The sequence below is a fragment of the Malus domestica genome, chromosome 01 (assembly GCF_042453785.1).
Source record: "Malus domestica chromosome 01, GDT2T_hap1".
Classification (NCBI taxonomy): Eukaryota; Viridiplantae; Streptophyta; class Magnoliopsida; order Rosales; family Rosaceae; genus Malus; species Malus domestica.
Genome location: NC_091661.1, coordinates 7,799,028 through 7,816,016, shown reverse-complemented (window position 1 = coordinate 7,816,016; position 16,989 = coordinate 7,799,028). Strand labels below are relative to the sequence as shown.

The window sequence follows — 16,989 nt, the reverse complement described above, 5'->3', positions numbered from 1 at the left end:
CTTAGATGGATAGTTAGACAAACTCGAAACAATGTTGTTACTCCAAAATGAAGGTGCTCCTCTGATAGGAGCATATTTAGGCGACTTAGTTAGCTTGTTTTCTTGCATTTATGTTGTTAGTTCTTAGTTATTTTAGTATTTTAAGCTATTTTCATGTGTTCGTAGGTCCAAAGGGCTAAGGAGGTAAGAAAGTGCATTTTGGAGTAGTTTTGGGCTTGTAATGGATATCACATGCTTGGAGCAATGGGAGATAGACGAAATTGAAGACCTAAAGATGCTAGGATTCCTAATTGAAGAAGGATTCTTAATTGAAGATGGATTCCTAGAAGAATGAGGATTCCTACTTACACAAGGATTCCTACAAGAAGAAGGAATGTTAAGTCAAGGTTTCCTACTTTGGTTTGAACCTTTCCTAATCCTAAAAGTCCCTAAGTTCCAGCAACAAAGAAGAATCCTAATCATATTAAGACACTAAATAAGAACTTCTAGAAGTCCTAAACCCCTTGCCGCAGCTCCCTTGTCCCTTTCTCTTCCTTGTCGTGCAAGGGAGAGCCTTTCTTTCCTATTTCCTGCACCAAATCACATTCCCTTTTTAATTAAAAGCCTTGCCGCATATCACCTTACTCTTTCCTTTGATTTCTGATTTTGTTTTCCTTTTTCTAGTAGTTTTGACTTAATTTATGTTAACCTAAATAAGTTAGGGTTTTGATTTCCTAAAACCTTAAATACTTCCCCTTGCCGCACACAAATACATCATTCTTCCCATCCATTCTCCAATACACACATCCAGCCGCACCCTTTATACAATTCTACAAATTCATTCACTCCAAAAACACATCATTCATTCTCTGCCGCACCCATACACTCTAATCACCCATCACTCATCCACCACCACAATTCACAACAAAAATCATCAACCATACCTTGTGCCGTAGCAAAGAAGAAGAAGGAGAGCCCTTGGACGTGCTTGCCATTCAAGTTAGAGTTGCTGGAACGTTTTTAGGTGTAATCTTTCTTTTGTTTTCAATGTTTAAGTTTAATAATCTTTGTTTGGCGAGTATGAGGAACTATACCCCTCTTAGCTAAGGGGAATTTCGAAACATGACTATACTTGCAATATGATTTGATTACATCCAGTTGTAATTTCATAAATTGTGAATTCAATTTACTTATCTGTTTGAATTAAAACTTGTTTGTGTATGTGGGTTGAAAGTGCACACTTAATTTGCATGCATAAATCTGATGCTAGGATATAAGGGAGTTTCATCTAATCGTTATGAACTTATATTCATAAATAGTGGAGGTTGCTAGTCACAATCGTGTTAAGTAAATTCCTGGCATAAGTTTCATGCGCTTTCATAGTTATGAATGCCTTGTCAATACTTATGATTTCCATAGAATTTAATGATCTTTGATTGTATCTCTATTATGCGCTTTCATGTAGGGAACTTTTGAAGAATAATTTGATTGCGATGCGCTATTTCCATCCAATTCAATGACACAAGGAAAATCTGAGGGTTAATTTAAGTGTACCTAATTAATCTGGGGTGTTGAGATTTATGGTTTATTGAAAGAAACAACTGGAAATCGATTTGTATGCAAGTGTGTCATGTGTGGAGAAGAACCCTCTAGCTAGCCCATTATCCATCCAATTTACCCAATTTCATCCAAACTTTGTTTTAGTTTACAATCTGTTTGTTTTACTTTCAAATTCGTCAAAACCAAATCCCCCTTTACTTTGTTGAGTCATATTAGTTAGAAACTATTTTAGTTTGTGTTTTTAAGTGTTTTGAGTCAAGGTAAAACCAATTTTCGTCCAAATTCACTCTTAGTGTCTGTTTTGAGTCAATTAGCTTTGTTTGTACCATACTTGACCAATCCCGAAACTAATGAGCACCGGTCAACGTTATACCATCAAGGACCCATAAGAGTTTCCCCCAAACCAGGAGGCCAATCACAGCGCGACATGTGTTGACATCAGAAGCCAATCATAGCACGACACGTGTCAACATTAGAAGCCAATCACAACACGACACGTGTCAATGTCAGAATGAAACTAGAAACTCTCTTCTATAAATAAAGATCATTCTCTCACAATATTTCGTAATGTCATTTGTACTAAATCAGTCACTAGTACTCACTAAAGGAGAGCTTGAACCTATGTACTTGTGTAAACCTTTCACAATTAATGAGAACTCCTCTACTCTGTGGACGTCGTAGCCAATTTGGGTGAACCACGTACATCTTGTGTTTGCTTCCCTGTCTCTATCCATTTGCATATTTATCCACACTCGTGACCGGAGCAATCTAGCGAAGGTCACAAACTTAACATTTTTTGTTGTACCAAAGTCCTCACTGATTTTGTACATCAACATTTGGCGCCGTCTGTGGGAACAACACTTATTCCCACTCTCTTCAGCTTTGTTAAGCTGGTTTCCACCATTCATACACTCTCTTTTAACCAGGCATCCCTCGATAACATATGGAGTGAAGGAAGCCACAACACACAGAATGACACCCCTCTTGCACCTAGTGTGAAACAATGAAATAATGAAGGAAAGAGGGTTGCTCTTCAAGCTAAAGTCGATGAGCTAGAAGCTCAGAACAACAAGATAGCAATGGAGAATGAGGTCCTCCAGGAGCAGTATGAGAAGCTATTTGAGACACTCCACGAAACTATGCGTACTCAAACATACGAGCTCGTTGCCCCTGTAGACATCAACCATCATCTGGGTACCCCCAACACGGAGGGTCACCTTCATTCGACATGGGTATCCTTGATGAGGAGCGAGCTAATCATCAAAACATTGATCAACATGAGACTTCTCTCAACCCAGATGCTTCGACTCGAAGTAGAAGAAGTGGAGGAAGACACCTCCTTGCAGAAAGGTTGGAAGGATCGAAAGCCGTTTATCGTGACTACCGAGACTTCCTAAAGCAATGTTGAGAGAATCCCCTCCACATATGCTTAAAAATCAATGACCCAAGGGTTTCTGAAAGACTCGGTCCCCTCCCACGACCCAGGCCAGCTGCCAATCTAGGGAAGGAACGACAGGTCCTAGAGGAACATGAAGGTACAGGGGACTCTGAGGTATCCCGACAGACTCACCCTAGAAGTTAGTACGGTGAATCCAAGAAAAAACCACACGCCCTTGCTCAAACTTTCCTACTTCCAAGAGACGATGGAGACTTACGAAAGAAAATTCCAATGGTACATGACTCCACTTAGGACCCCTTGTCCTACAGCTCCTTTAGGAAGTAAAAAAGTTTAAGGTCAAACGTCAGGCCGAGATACCTGACTGGAACTAACCTAGGCCTGGCCCTCTCACAAGAAGGATTTTCGACACCCCCTTTCAAGCGAGGACAAAACAAAAGCTTGGTTTACAACTCTATACTAGAAGGAATGACCCAATTGAACATCTTAACCTCTTTGAGTCCACCATGGCATATCAGATGCACATCGACGAAGAGCGATGTCTTCTCTTCCCTTCCACCCTCTCTGGCGGAGCTCTAAACAGGTATTGTCGTCTTCCACCTGAGACAGTAGCCTCATTTGAGGAATTAAGGAAACTGCTTGTCTCTCCACACATCTTCCAGACCGATCACTTGCATTCTGCAGATGACTTGTACATTATTCGCCAGAAGCCGGACGAGTCACTACGAGAGTATACCGGTCGCTTCAGCCATGAGTATTCTCGCTGCGCTGAGGCAGATGACAAGACAGCCTTCAAGGCCTTCACGGCAGGCCTACGTGATTGTTTCTTCAAGTACATGATCAATGCCAACACTTGGAAGACTTACTCTGAGGTGATGGCACATGCTTATAACCACGCCTCCGCCGAAGTAAGGGCATACCAAGGGAACCCTCATATGGTTAACCCTTATCAACAAATGGGAAGTGGAAGTCAAGTTCTACCAAGTGAGGAGATATTGGCCATTCAGAAACCCATTGCATCATCTCCTGCCTCATTTAGCTACTCGCTAAGTCACCAAACGTATCTGTCTCTTGGTAAGATGAATGATTTTTACTCTTAGCAAGCCCATTACTATAAGAGGGATAAAAGTTCGTATCAAGACAACCAGGGGTGAACGTACCGTCGACTATTATGACTATTAGGCCAAGCCTCACTTTTTCAAAGTGGAGGACTAGGTACTGAAGGAAATGCTATTATAAGAAGTCATACACATTACAAATGTTTTGACTCTTAACCGCTTGAGATCTTTTGTCACACAAGCTATTCGGAAAATATTTAAAGAAGAGGGAATTTAGACAACTTCTTCTGAGGCTTTTGCGTTTCTAGCACTGGAACACTTGGTCTACACTGACCTACCCTTATACTCTAACTCAAAGCTTCAACATGCGTACTTTGACACAAAGTATGTGATACTAAGTGTTACAACCAACATGGTTCACATATCAAAAGCATGGATCCCTTCATGCATAGCAAAACATTCATAAGCATCACTCATATCAATCAACATAAACGTTATATATTCCAACACATTCATACATAAACATCATACATTCCAACACATTCATACATAAACATCATACATTCTAACACATCCATACATAAGCCAACTGTGCTTCGAAAGGGTTCAACATACTTTGTGTCTTTGACACTTGCTACAATGTGCCTCGACACTTTGCCCTTATTCTCACCAACCAGGTGATGAAATGTGAAGAAAGAACTCATCTTCATACCACCAACCAGGTGATGAACTGTACAACTCGTACTCTAATATTATTTGGCAACTTGTCATTCATGCCACCAACCAGGTGAAGGAGGAACTCATCTTCGTGCCACCAACCAGGTGATGAAATATACAACCCGTACTTTCCTTCACGCCACCACCAGGTGATGAAATGTACAACCCGTACTCTAATATCATTTGGCAACTTGCCACTCATGCCACCAACCAGGTGAAGAAGGAACTCATCTTCATGCCACCAACCAGGTGATGAAATGTACAACTCGTACTCTCCTTCATGCCACCAACCAGGTGATGAAATGTACAACCAGTACTCTAATATCATTTGGCAACTTGCCACTCATGCCACCAACCAGGTGATGAAATGTACAACCTGTACTCTAATATCATTTGGCAACTTGCCATTCATGCCACCAACCAGGTGAAGAAGGAACTCATCCTTGTGCCACCAACCAGGTGATGAAATGTGAGGAAAGGTGATGAAGGAACTCATATTCGTACCACTAACCAAGTGATGAAAGCAACTCACCATTCATTCTATCTACCAGAAGACGAGTGGTACAACTTGTACATATGAACTCCTAGCATTCACAAATAATCAAAAACCCTTAAGCTTGACAACTCAACTAGGGGAGCACTTACGCCCAACAAGAGCTTCATCAAAGAAGTTCAACCACAATTCTCAAAAGCTTCACACACTCTTGATCAAGACAGTGTGAAGCAAAACCAATTTATGGTGCCAACAAGAGCTTCATCAAAGGAGTTCAACCACAATTCTCAAAAGCTTCACACACTCTTGATCAAGACAGTGTGAAGCATAACCAATTTATTGTGCTAAGAAGAGCTTCATCAATGAAGGTCAACCATAATTCTCAAAAGCTTCACACACTCTTGATCAAGACAGTGTGAAGCAAAACCAATTTATGGTGCCAACAAGAGCTTCATCAAAGGAGTTCAATCACAATTCTCAAAAGCTTCACACACTCTTGATCAAGACAGTGTGAAGCAAAACCAATTTATGGTGCCAACAAGAGCTTCATCAATGGAGGGCAACCATAATTCTCAAAAGCTTCACACACTTTTGATCAAGACAATGTGAAGTAAAACCAATTTATGGTGCGAACAAGAGCTTCATCAAAGGAGTTCAACCACAATTCTCAAAAGCTTCACACACTCTTGATCAAGACAGTGTGAAGCAAAACCAATTTATGGTGCCAACAAGAGCTTCATCAATGGAGGGCAACCACAATTCTCAAAAGTTTCACACACTCTTGATCAAGACAATGTGAAGAAAAACCAATTTATAGTGCCAACAAAAGCTTCATCAATGGAGGGCAATTACAATTCTCAAACCTTCGAAGCAAATTGAAGAATGTTCGAAGCAAATTCAATTTATATGGTTCATCCAAACCTTCGACTACTACAAGGTGTGGCTTGCATCACAATCTCTTGCTCAACAGTGTGGAAGCAAAATTTGTATATGTTGTCTCTCCCACATTTTCAAATTTCTAGTTTCCCAAAAAAAAAAAAAAAAAAAAGGGAAATTCAACAAAGCTTATTCAATGAAGGACAACTACAAATTCTCAAAAGCTTCACACTATCTTGATCAAGATAGTATGAAGCAAAACCAATTCGTGGTACCTAACAAAGCTTCACCACAAAAGCTTCACCAACAAAAGCTTCATCAATGGAGGACAACTACAAATTCTCAAAAGCTTCACATTATCTTGATCAAGATAGTGTGAAGCAAAATCAATTCATTGTGCCCAACAAAAGCTTCAACTCCAAAGCTTCACCTACAAAGCTTCAACTCCAAAGCTACACCTACAAAAGCTTCACCACAATAGCTTCACCTACAAAAGCTTTACCCATAAAAGCTTCACCCACCACAAAAACTTCACCCATAACAGCTTCACCAATAAAAGCTTTCTCAAAAGCTTCACACTATCTTGATCAAGATAGTGTGAAGTAAAATCAATTCATGGTACCCAACAAAAGCTTAAACTCCAAGGCTTCACCAACAAAAGCTTCATCAATGGAGGACAACTACAAATTCTCAAAAGCTTCACATTATCTTGATCAAGATAGTGTGAAGCAAAATCAATTCATGGTACCCAACAAAAGCTTCACCCATAAAAGCTTTACCAACAAAAGCTTCAACTACAAAGCTTCACCAACAAAAGCTTCATCAATGGAGGACAACTACAAATTCTCAAAAGCTTCACATTATCTTGATCAAGATTGTGTGAAGCAAAATCAATTCAATGTACCCAACAAAAGCTTCAACTCCAAAGCTTCACCTACAAAGCTTCAACTCCAAAGCTTCACCTACAAAAGCTTCACCCACAATAGCTTCACCTACAAAAGCTTCACCCATAAAAGCTTCACTAACAAAAGCTTCACCCACCACAAAAGCTTCACCCACAAAAGCTTCACCCACCAGAAAAGCTTCACCAATAAAAGCTTCACCCACAAAAGCTTCCCCCACCACTAAAGCTTCACCCACAAAAGCTTCCTCCACCACAAAAGCTTTACCCACAAAAGCACCAACAAAAGCTTCACCCACCACAAAAGCTTCACCTACAAAGCTTCAACACAAAAGCTTCACCTACAAAAGCTTCACATTATCTTGATCAAGATAGTGTGAAGCAAAATCAATTCATGGTACCCAACAAAGCTTCAACCTCAAAGCTTCACCTACAAAGCTTCAACACCAAAGCTTCACCTACAAAGCTTTAATATATATTTTTTTTTTTTTGGAAATTCGAAAATTCAAAAATTTGAAAAAAAAAAAAAATCGAAAAAAAAAAAATGCCTAGGCCTCCTCTTCTTTGGGCCTAACAACTTTCATAACAAATATATATGAAGGAGTTTTGGGCTACCACTTAGAAAGGAAATTCCTCATTCATCAACTCCCTCGACTAGAGACTTGGGGGACTCCTACCATATGCTACTGCACCTTGATACTCGGAAGTCTCACGACCACTCAGTGACTTGGATTTTTCAAGTCTCCAAACGAGAAGTTTTCCTCACTCGGGAAATTAAGGGAGCATTACCTCAACCTACATGCTTCACTCACAAAGCTTCAACATACAAGCTTCAACAAAAGGAAAAATTCAAAGAACTTAGTGAAGAAGGCCTTGGTGTATTTAACACAATACGTTGAAATGAAGCAAAGCTTGTTTATTGATATCTCCGATAGGTTACAGATATGTACATATACATGAATCAAAATAAACAAACAAGAGGGAGCCTTCACAAAGGTTGCTCAGGAGAAGTCTCAGCAGTCAGCAGAGCCCCAAAAGGAGGAGGCACCGAAGGTTGATCATTTGGAGCTTCATTACGCGGTACAGCCCCAGAAGAAGAAGGCAATAAATGCCTTTGGAACAAACCCACAAACCTCTGATGATTAAGTAAAATCTGACCATCAGATACCTGCAGCTGGTCGAGCTTCCTCTTCATGTTTGTAGCATAGTTATGTGCGAGCCTGTGCAACTATTTATTCTCATGCTTGAGCCCTCTGATCTCCTGTTTGAGACTTATCACTTCAGCCGCCAATGATTCAACTTGGCGGGTTCAAGCAAATAGCTGTTGTACCATATTAGACATAGAATCTGCACACTGAACATTGAAAGCCAGAGAATCCTTAACAGCCAACTCATTAAACAGTTTGGAAAGTAGTCTGTTATCTTTGGGAGTGAGAAGGTTCCTGGCCACCACCGCAACAGTCATATCATTCTTCATCACAGAGTCCCTAACGGTAATAGGACCAGTAGGGGATAAGAAGGATGAGTGCCATATATTGTCTTGAGAAGGCATGGCTGCCTCTTCACCAAAGTTCAAGTTAAAACGACGGTCGGATGGGCTAGACATTCTCAGAAATGATGAAGGAGAAATGAGGTGCAATAAATCTCTGAAGTAGGGGGAAAATTCCTACAAGCAATAACTCTTTGAATGTATTTCTTGCACACAATTGGTGCCCTTATAAAAAAAAGGGCAACAGGGCCGTTGGTTCAAAAATTGAAGAGGCACCACTCTCCGGATTCTGAAGAGGCACTACTTTCTACACTCAACATCAGCTCATCGGGTACCACATATGACTTTGCCAAAGATCTCTGACAAAGTTTAGACACATAAATTTTGAAGCTCCAACTACCCTACTATTACCCACAAGGGTAAAGGAACAGCACCACTGCTGAATAACTAGAAAGTCCCAATGTGTTTTCACCACCATTCTCCATGGCAAGGCAGACTGGCAAAAATGCCCAACCTTTACTCAGATTTGAGAAAACACTCCCAACAAAATTGCTTGCTCAAAAATCGAAGAGGCAAAGCTCTTTGAATCTCGAGAGCCAGAATCCCAATAGGATTACGTGCCAAAAAATTGAAAAGGCACCCCCTCTGAATCTCGAGAGCCAGACTCCCAACAGGATTACTTTCTCAAAAATCGAAGAGACACTGCTCTCCGAATCTCAAGAGTCAGACTTATAACAGGATTGCTTTCTCAAAAATCGAAGAGGCGCCGCTTTCCGAATCTTGAGAGCCAGACTCCCAACAGGATTACGTGCTCAAAAATTGAAAATGCACCACCCTTCGAATCTCGAGAGTTAGACTCCCAACATGATTACTTTCTCAAAAATCGAAGAGACACTGCTTTCCAAATCTCAAGAGTCAGACTCCCAACGGGATTGCTTTCTCAAAAATCGAAGAGGCAACGTTTTCTAAATCTCGAGAGCCAGATCCTCGACGGGATTGCTTGTTCAAAAACCGAAGAGGCACCGCTCGCCGAACTTCAAGAGCCAAATTTCCTTGGATAAAGCTTGTCTGCAATCTTCACACGCAACATCAGCTTTTCAGATACCACAAACCACTTTTTCAAAGTGCTCTGACAAAGTTAAAACACGTGAAGCTTGCAGCTCCACTACATTGCTATGGCCAAGAAGGGTAAAGGAATAGCACTACTACTTGTTGTTAGGGAGACTCCTATATATGTCGATCTCCATCCTCCACAACCAGGCAGACCTGCAAAATAAAAAAAAATGCTCAACTTTTCTTCACATCTGAGAAGGCACTCTCAGTAGAGTTTCTCGAAATACTCAGCTTTTTTTCCTCCCGATAATACCTCTGCAAACAAGCCGCACTAGAGCAAGAGGATCTCATATCATCAGGGTTAAAAGAAAAAGTATCCCATATCATGCTTTTTCCCTATCTTTTCCTTTGGCCTTGTTCTTACCTGCAAGACAATGAGAAAGAGAGCAATCAGTCAGCACTTGGAATTAAGCTTCTAGTCAGGAACTGACTGCTTGGAACCCATTGCCTGATTACTTACCTGACATTGCTCTCGAGTACTCATCTTCAACATCTTATGCTTCTAGAGAATATACCACATCTGCCTGAGGAACAGATAGGGCAAGTGAGAAGGATACAAGGAAGCATGTGGAGAGAAGCGTAACAGAACACGTGCCGATACATCCACTACTTTGTCAACAGCAAAAGTATCTCATGTAATCAGGGTCGAACGTACTCTAGATTTGATGGACTTGTTTTGACCCTCAAATTCTTGAGTCGGCCTTATACTCTGGAGGAAACCAGAAAACCCTCCAGCCTAGTTCAAGAATATGCCTATGGAAAGTTACTTCTTCAAAAGCAAAAGTATCTCATATCATCTCTTCTCCATTTGCTTCTCCTTATCCTTGTTGCTGTTTACGACACAAGGAAAAGGATAACAATCAACCGGAAGCCGAAGTCGAACCTCTAATCCAGGTTGCTTGCTTGGAAGTCTGATTGCGTACCTTGTCTGTTACCTCTTTCGGTAAATCTCCTAGCTCGGCGACTTGAAGGACTTCTACTATAGGGTTTGTATTACGCTTGACCAAGCCCGAAACTACAAGTAAGCTTCAAGTGAAATTGATACATTACCTTGTGTATCTTTATCGGTTAAAGATACCACCCTGGATGGAGGAAAAGTACTTCCAGAGAAGATGCCACATCTACATATGAGACATATAAGACAAGTGAAAATGATAGCACACTTCGGTACTTAGAAGTTTCATGATTACTCAATGACTTGGATCTTGCAAGTCCTCAACCGAGGAGCTTCCCTCACTCGGGAACTTAGGGGAGCACTGTTTGTACCATACTTGAACAATCCCGAAACTACTGAGCACCGGTCAACGTTATACTGTTAAGGACCCAGAAGAGTTTCCCTTCAACCAGGAGGTCAATCACAGCGCAACACGTGTCGACATCAGAAGCCAATCATAACGCGACATGTGTCAACATCAGAAGCCAATCACAACACAAGACGTGTCAATGTCAGAATGAAAGTAGAAACTCTCTTCTATAAATAGAGATCATTCTCACACAATATTTCCTAATGTCAATTGTACTAAATCATTCACTAGTACTCACTAAAGGTGAGCTTGAACCTATGTACTTGTGTAAACCCTTCACAATTAATGAGAACTCATCTACTATGTGGATGTAGCCAATCTGGGTGAACCACGTACATCTTGTGTTTGCTTCCCTGTCTTTATCCATTTGCATACTTATCCACACTAGTGACCTGAGCAATCTAGCGAAGGTCACAAACTTGACATTTTCTGTTGTACCAAAGTCCTCCTTGATTTTGTGCATCAACAAGCTTGTTTTGTGCTGTTTTGAGTCATTTGAGTTGTTTTAGTGTATTAGAGTCTAGTTTTACATTCTTTGAGTCTAGTTTAGTGTTCCAAACTTAGTTTTACGTTTTCAAGTCAGTTTCAAGTGTTTTAGCAATCCTTCCTAATCCCCGGCCTAGATCGATCCTTACTTACATATATACTACAATTGTCAACAAGAGGGTTTAATTTGTGTGCTTATGTATTTCGCATCATCCTCGATCGCCTAACTCTCCGACTCTAGAGCTGTTATTCCAAACTGAAGATGTCACCGATTGCCAATATAGTGTTATTAATCCAAACTAAAGGTGTGTTGAAGAGGTTCAGGAGGTTAGTGCTTTTTCAAAGGTTTGAGAGGGTTTCGCGTAGAGCGAGAATTTGCGAAAGGGCATGCTTTGTGTTGAGTTGAAGATCCTTTGAATGTTGTAGAACCTTTTCTATATGTCAAGACCATAATTGTATTCGGCCCGAACTCAATATTTTGGATCCATATAGATAGTCTCGCGCCTTGCAAAGTTCGTTCTCCTTAATCTTATCTCTTGATTCAGTTGGACCTAAGCACTCTATCACTAAAGAATTGTCTTTGTAAAGTTATCGTTTTCTTTTGGCATATGTCCTATTGCTCTTGCTCTAGGGATTTTGAGGGCCTCACGTCCAACCAAAACTACAACTCGACTCCTGAGCTTGAAAGAAGCACGAAAATAACATCCACAACCTCGATTTGTGAGAGATGACGAGAGTTGAAGGCTTGTTCATACAATTGTACCGGCGAATGGAAAAATTCAAGGAGGAGAGAGAGAGAGTCAACGCGAGAGTGAGGGTGTGTGTGGTCCAGCTTTGGGCTACCAAACAAAAACAAATAAAACTAAAATCTAATTGGGTCCAAAAAGTTAGGAAAAACATGTCATGGTCCAAATCCTTAGCCTGTTTACACACACACACAACCACTAAATGCTCAAGGGCATAACTGTCACTTCACGCTATCAAGGATAAAATAATATACATTCAGGACGGGCTGTCATAGATAGTGTTAAGAAAATCAATTTCTATTATTATTTAAATATTGATTGACTTATTTTTTATTAATGACATATTATTTGATCTGTGAATTTAATTTACAGTTTTAATCTTTTTAACATTACCATATGATAATATTAGGGAGCAACATCGTCATTGTCACATGCGCCCCAAATTTTAAATTGCCACAAGTGCTAAAGACATGGGTCCACACACAAGAGATAGGGAGAATACTCCTAGTTAACGAATCACATTAACACATAAATTGCTGTCATTGTTAGTGTGTGTGGGGTGGAATTAGTTTCGTAATGATGGACTTTTTTTGGATTACATTTCGGGATTAGAGAGATGGCTGGACAAGTCTCTAGATGAGCTAGATTGAAGAGAACTCGTGTAGTTGTTCTCGATTAGGTTCCAAAAAAAAGTAATGGGAATTAAGTGAAGGAACTTTTTGCCAATTATTGTAAGATCATTAAAGAGTGGTGCAATTCTTTATTTATTTATTTACTTTTTATTTTTTTTATTTTTTTATTTTTTGTAGTGCTTTACGGTAGTTTGATAGTGTTGATTCTAAAAATTATCAAGCTTACATGGTGCATAGGTGGAATAGATAATAAGCTAACTATGTCATTCAATTGAATGCAAGCGTGCCAACTCGTCAACCGAGCTCAGTCAATGAGTAGAATGGATGAGGTGGTGTTGAAGGCGCTGCTAATTTTTGTTATCCAAGCCATCATGGCCGAGGAAGGAACTCGTCTTTGCCTCTAGATTCTAAAGCCTAAAGACAAGGCTGCTAGTTAATGCGAAGTGCAAGATCGTCTACATCGGATTTGGCTGCTTCAATTATATATGTGAAAATACAAGTGCACCGAACTGGTATCAAACTATAGGGACACATATACTCAAAGAGATAAGTGTCTTGACTGTGAAACCGGTTTGGTCGTCAGAATGCTGAACTCTAATGGTACTTGAGAATATCCAATCACACAATTGGTTCGGCTTTCAATGTGCTAAACACCGTCACCCAATATAGGGCTAATGAGATGACCTATTCTAACAAGAACTTAGACTCCTTGTTGATAGGAACTTAGATGAATAGTCAGACAAACTTGAAACAATGTTGTTACTCCAAACTGAAGGTGCTCCTCGATCGCCTAACTCTACGGCTCTAGAGCTGTTAATCCAAACTGAAGATGTCACCGATTGCCAATATAGTGTTATTAATCCAAACTAAAGGTGTGTTGAAGAGGTTTGGGAGGTTAGTGCTTTTTCAAAGGTTTGAGAGGGTTTCACGTAGAGGGAGAATTTGCGAAAGGGCATGCTTTGTGTTGAGTTGAAGATCCTTTGAATGTTGTAGAACCTCTTCTATATGTCAAGACCATATTGTATTCGGCCCGAACTCAATATTTTGGATCCAAACAGATAGTCCCGCGCCTTGCAAAGTTCATTCTCCTTAATCTTATCTCTTGATTCAGTTGGACCTGAGCACTCTGTCACTAAAGAATTGTATTTGTAAAGTTGTGGGATTTCTTTTGGCATATGTCCTATTGCTCTCGCTCTAGGGATTTCCTATATGGTTTTGTCCTCAAGAAGATATGCTTTTGCATATGCAAATTGGAAAACTTGTGTACCTGAATTTGGAGGCATGCAGAACTAGGTTTCCAAATGAAGAAATAAACTAGTACACGCATATGATTCTTTAACATGAATAGTTTAATGAACTTTGAAACTTGGGGCCTTTGACTTTGAAACAGATTTAATTTCACTAGTAGAATAGTAGTTGGTAAGATTAATCCAAAATTCCATGTTGCAACAAACCAAGTGGTAAGAAAAGTCGAATTCTCGATCAAAAAAAGAAAAAAAAGAAAAGTCGAATTCATGTCGACTGACCGGATCACTCTACTCGAAATGCACCAAATCCTCATGCATGTTGGTTGATTGGTTCCCTCTCCTTACGTATATATAATGTTCACACTTGTGTTTTCAATTAGTTCATACTGCTTCTTTTGACTCGATAACATTCATTCCTGTATATGCATCTTATCCATTCTGTACATATGCCTTTGGTTTGCTACCTAGTTAGTTTAACGTTGAATATTATTATTATTATTATTATTATTGTTATATATCGGCTTCCTTCTGCCTGAATATGAACCAATCGAATTAAATTAACCGACCTAATTCCCATGGCGGCGTTTATTTAATTCTATTTAGATGCCGGTTCAAAGCTACAAGTATTAAGTCTCCGTGTCTGGTGGTAGGGCGTGTTCGTTTTCTTGACGAAAGAGAACTTGCATGTAAACAGTGCAGAACTTGGTCTTGTATTTTGTGGGTGGGTGGTTGTGTTTATAGTATTAAAGGTGGCGAATTCTAGAGGCAATAACGACCAACGTGCCGACGGACAGGGAGGACAGCGCGGTCGCGGTGGTGCTGGAAGTGGGATATTAGTGTCGGCGACATCGTCAATGCTGTTGCACTTGGATAGGGAGAGAGAGATGTCGGTGATGGTATCGGCTTTGACGCATGTGGTGGCCGGAGATGATGATGAGGTGGCTGCTGCTGCACCTGCATGTGGGAATTCTGATTCAGGGACTAGTTCATGGGGTAGTGTTGGAACTAAGAGAGGAAGAGAAGAAGAGGAAGGCGGCAGCGGCCGTGGCGGCGCTCCCTTGTTCGAGTCGGTTATAAGGCTCTGTAGAACTTTTGGTGAATTTCCACAGCAGATTCAGCGGACATCCTCTGCTTTTGGAGGTAATTTCATTTTAACATTTAACATTTCACAAGATAGAATGACTTGCGGGTAAAGCAATAAAATATCCTTTTAAGATTCTTCTAATTGATTCCAAGTCGTGCACGCTTCGATCCCTTTCACTTGAACTTATTCAATTAGAACAAAATAAGAACAATTATGATTTGTGTTTATATCTAATATCTTTTTGTTTGTTCTTTTCTACTTATTTTCAAAGACAAAATAAAATTACAGAAAGCAGGCAATTTCTGTAAGCTATTCCAGTCACGCAAAATGCGTAGCGATTGAGATTGAACAATTCAGTTAAAAGATTGACGCATTCTGTTTTATTTTAACCAATATTTTCAGAAGGCTCAAGCGTACGAACAAGGACAACAGCGCCTACACAAACAGCGTTCCCTCCAACTCCAATTAGTGCTTATGTTTACAGTGCACCCGAAATAGCAGAGCCAATGAGGAGAAGATACAGAGGAGTGAGACAAAGGCCGTGGGGCAAATGGGCGGCTGAGATTAGAGACCCCTTCAAGGCCGCAAGGGTGTGGCTAGGCACCTTCGAAACAGCCGAAGCCGCCGCCCAAGCCTACGACCAAGCTGCCCTCCGATTCAGAGGCAACAAGGCCAAACTCAACTTCCCAGAAAACGTCAGACTCCTTTTGTCAACCGCCGTTGCTCCGCCGACCCAGTTGACTCATTCTGCTCCTCAAAATACCCTTTTGTCCGTTGCCACATCCACTGAGTCGATTGTTCACTCTCATGCATTCCATTCATCGGAAGAGGTGGCTTCAACCACAAGAAATCTTGTTAGCTATTCTATTTTGGCTGATATGCAGAGGCAACCCAACCCATGAGCCTTTATGATCAAATAGTTCTGTCATCCTCTGCATCTACATCTGCTGTTGCTACTGCTTCTTCTTCTTCCTCTTCCTCTTCTTCGCCATCACCGCCTCCTTTTTCTTCACTCTCGGTCATCGCTTCCTGTATTGGACCATCCATAAGTGACAACAGTACTAGTGCTTCCGATTTTCTGATGCAGCAATGGTCTGGCTCTATTCAGTATACTACTCCATCCTCAAGCTGATTTCGTTAACATCCTGCTGTTTATTTTCTGTTCTTTTTTTACTTCTTTAACCACATATTTTTCCGTTAATTACGAAATTTTTATTGAGCTCGGATATGAAATTATTTCTTGTTAGATGTATTTACCATTAGTACAATCATATACGAAAAAGTTCTTATAATTGAGAAAGGAAAAAAACAGCATTTGTAATTAGGTTACTTTCCTCTTTCATATCATGGAATCATGAATTATAATACATCCATTGTTGTGGCCTATATTTAAATGACAGGGAAGAGGGCCAGCGGCATACAGAGAAAGGAAAAAAACAGCATTTGTAATTAGGTTACTTTCCTCTTTCATATCATGGAATCATGAATTATAATACATCCATTGTTGTGGCCTATATTTAAATGACAGGGAAGAGGGCCGGCGGCATACAGAGAAAATATAGAGAGATGTGTTTGTAGGGTTGTGTAGAGGAATGTGTGTTATTCCCCCTACGCAGTGCTTTTATTTATAGTAATAAGAGAGAAGAAATCCTTCTCCTCCAAGGAATACAAGTCCATATAGGAAAGAATAACTAGAATCAAATTTAATCTACGATTTACACAATCACACTTAAACTAGAAGTTTACAACACTCCCCCTTGAGTGTGTAAATATTCAAGTAGATTCGGCATCATGTAGAGGTTGAGAAAGTCGACTCGTCAGCACTGATTTTGGGAAAATACTATTCTCAATAAGGTAGGAACTTGCATAAGGAAGTAAGTCTCACAAAAAATCCTATGGCTGTGGTAA

At 40.2% G+C, this 16,989-nt stretch overlaps 1 pseudogene; it reads left to right on the top strand.

Annotated features, from left to right (window-relative positions):
• Positions 1 to 14,443: 14,443 nt before the first annotated feature.
• Positions 14,444 to 16,454, top strand: LOC114826669 (ethylene-responsive transcription factor ERF110-like; annotated as a pseudogene).
• The last annotated feature ends 535 nt before the right edge of the window (positions 16,455 to 16,989 follow it).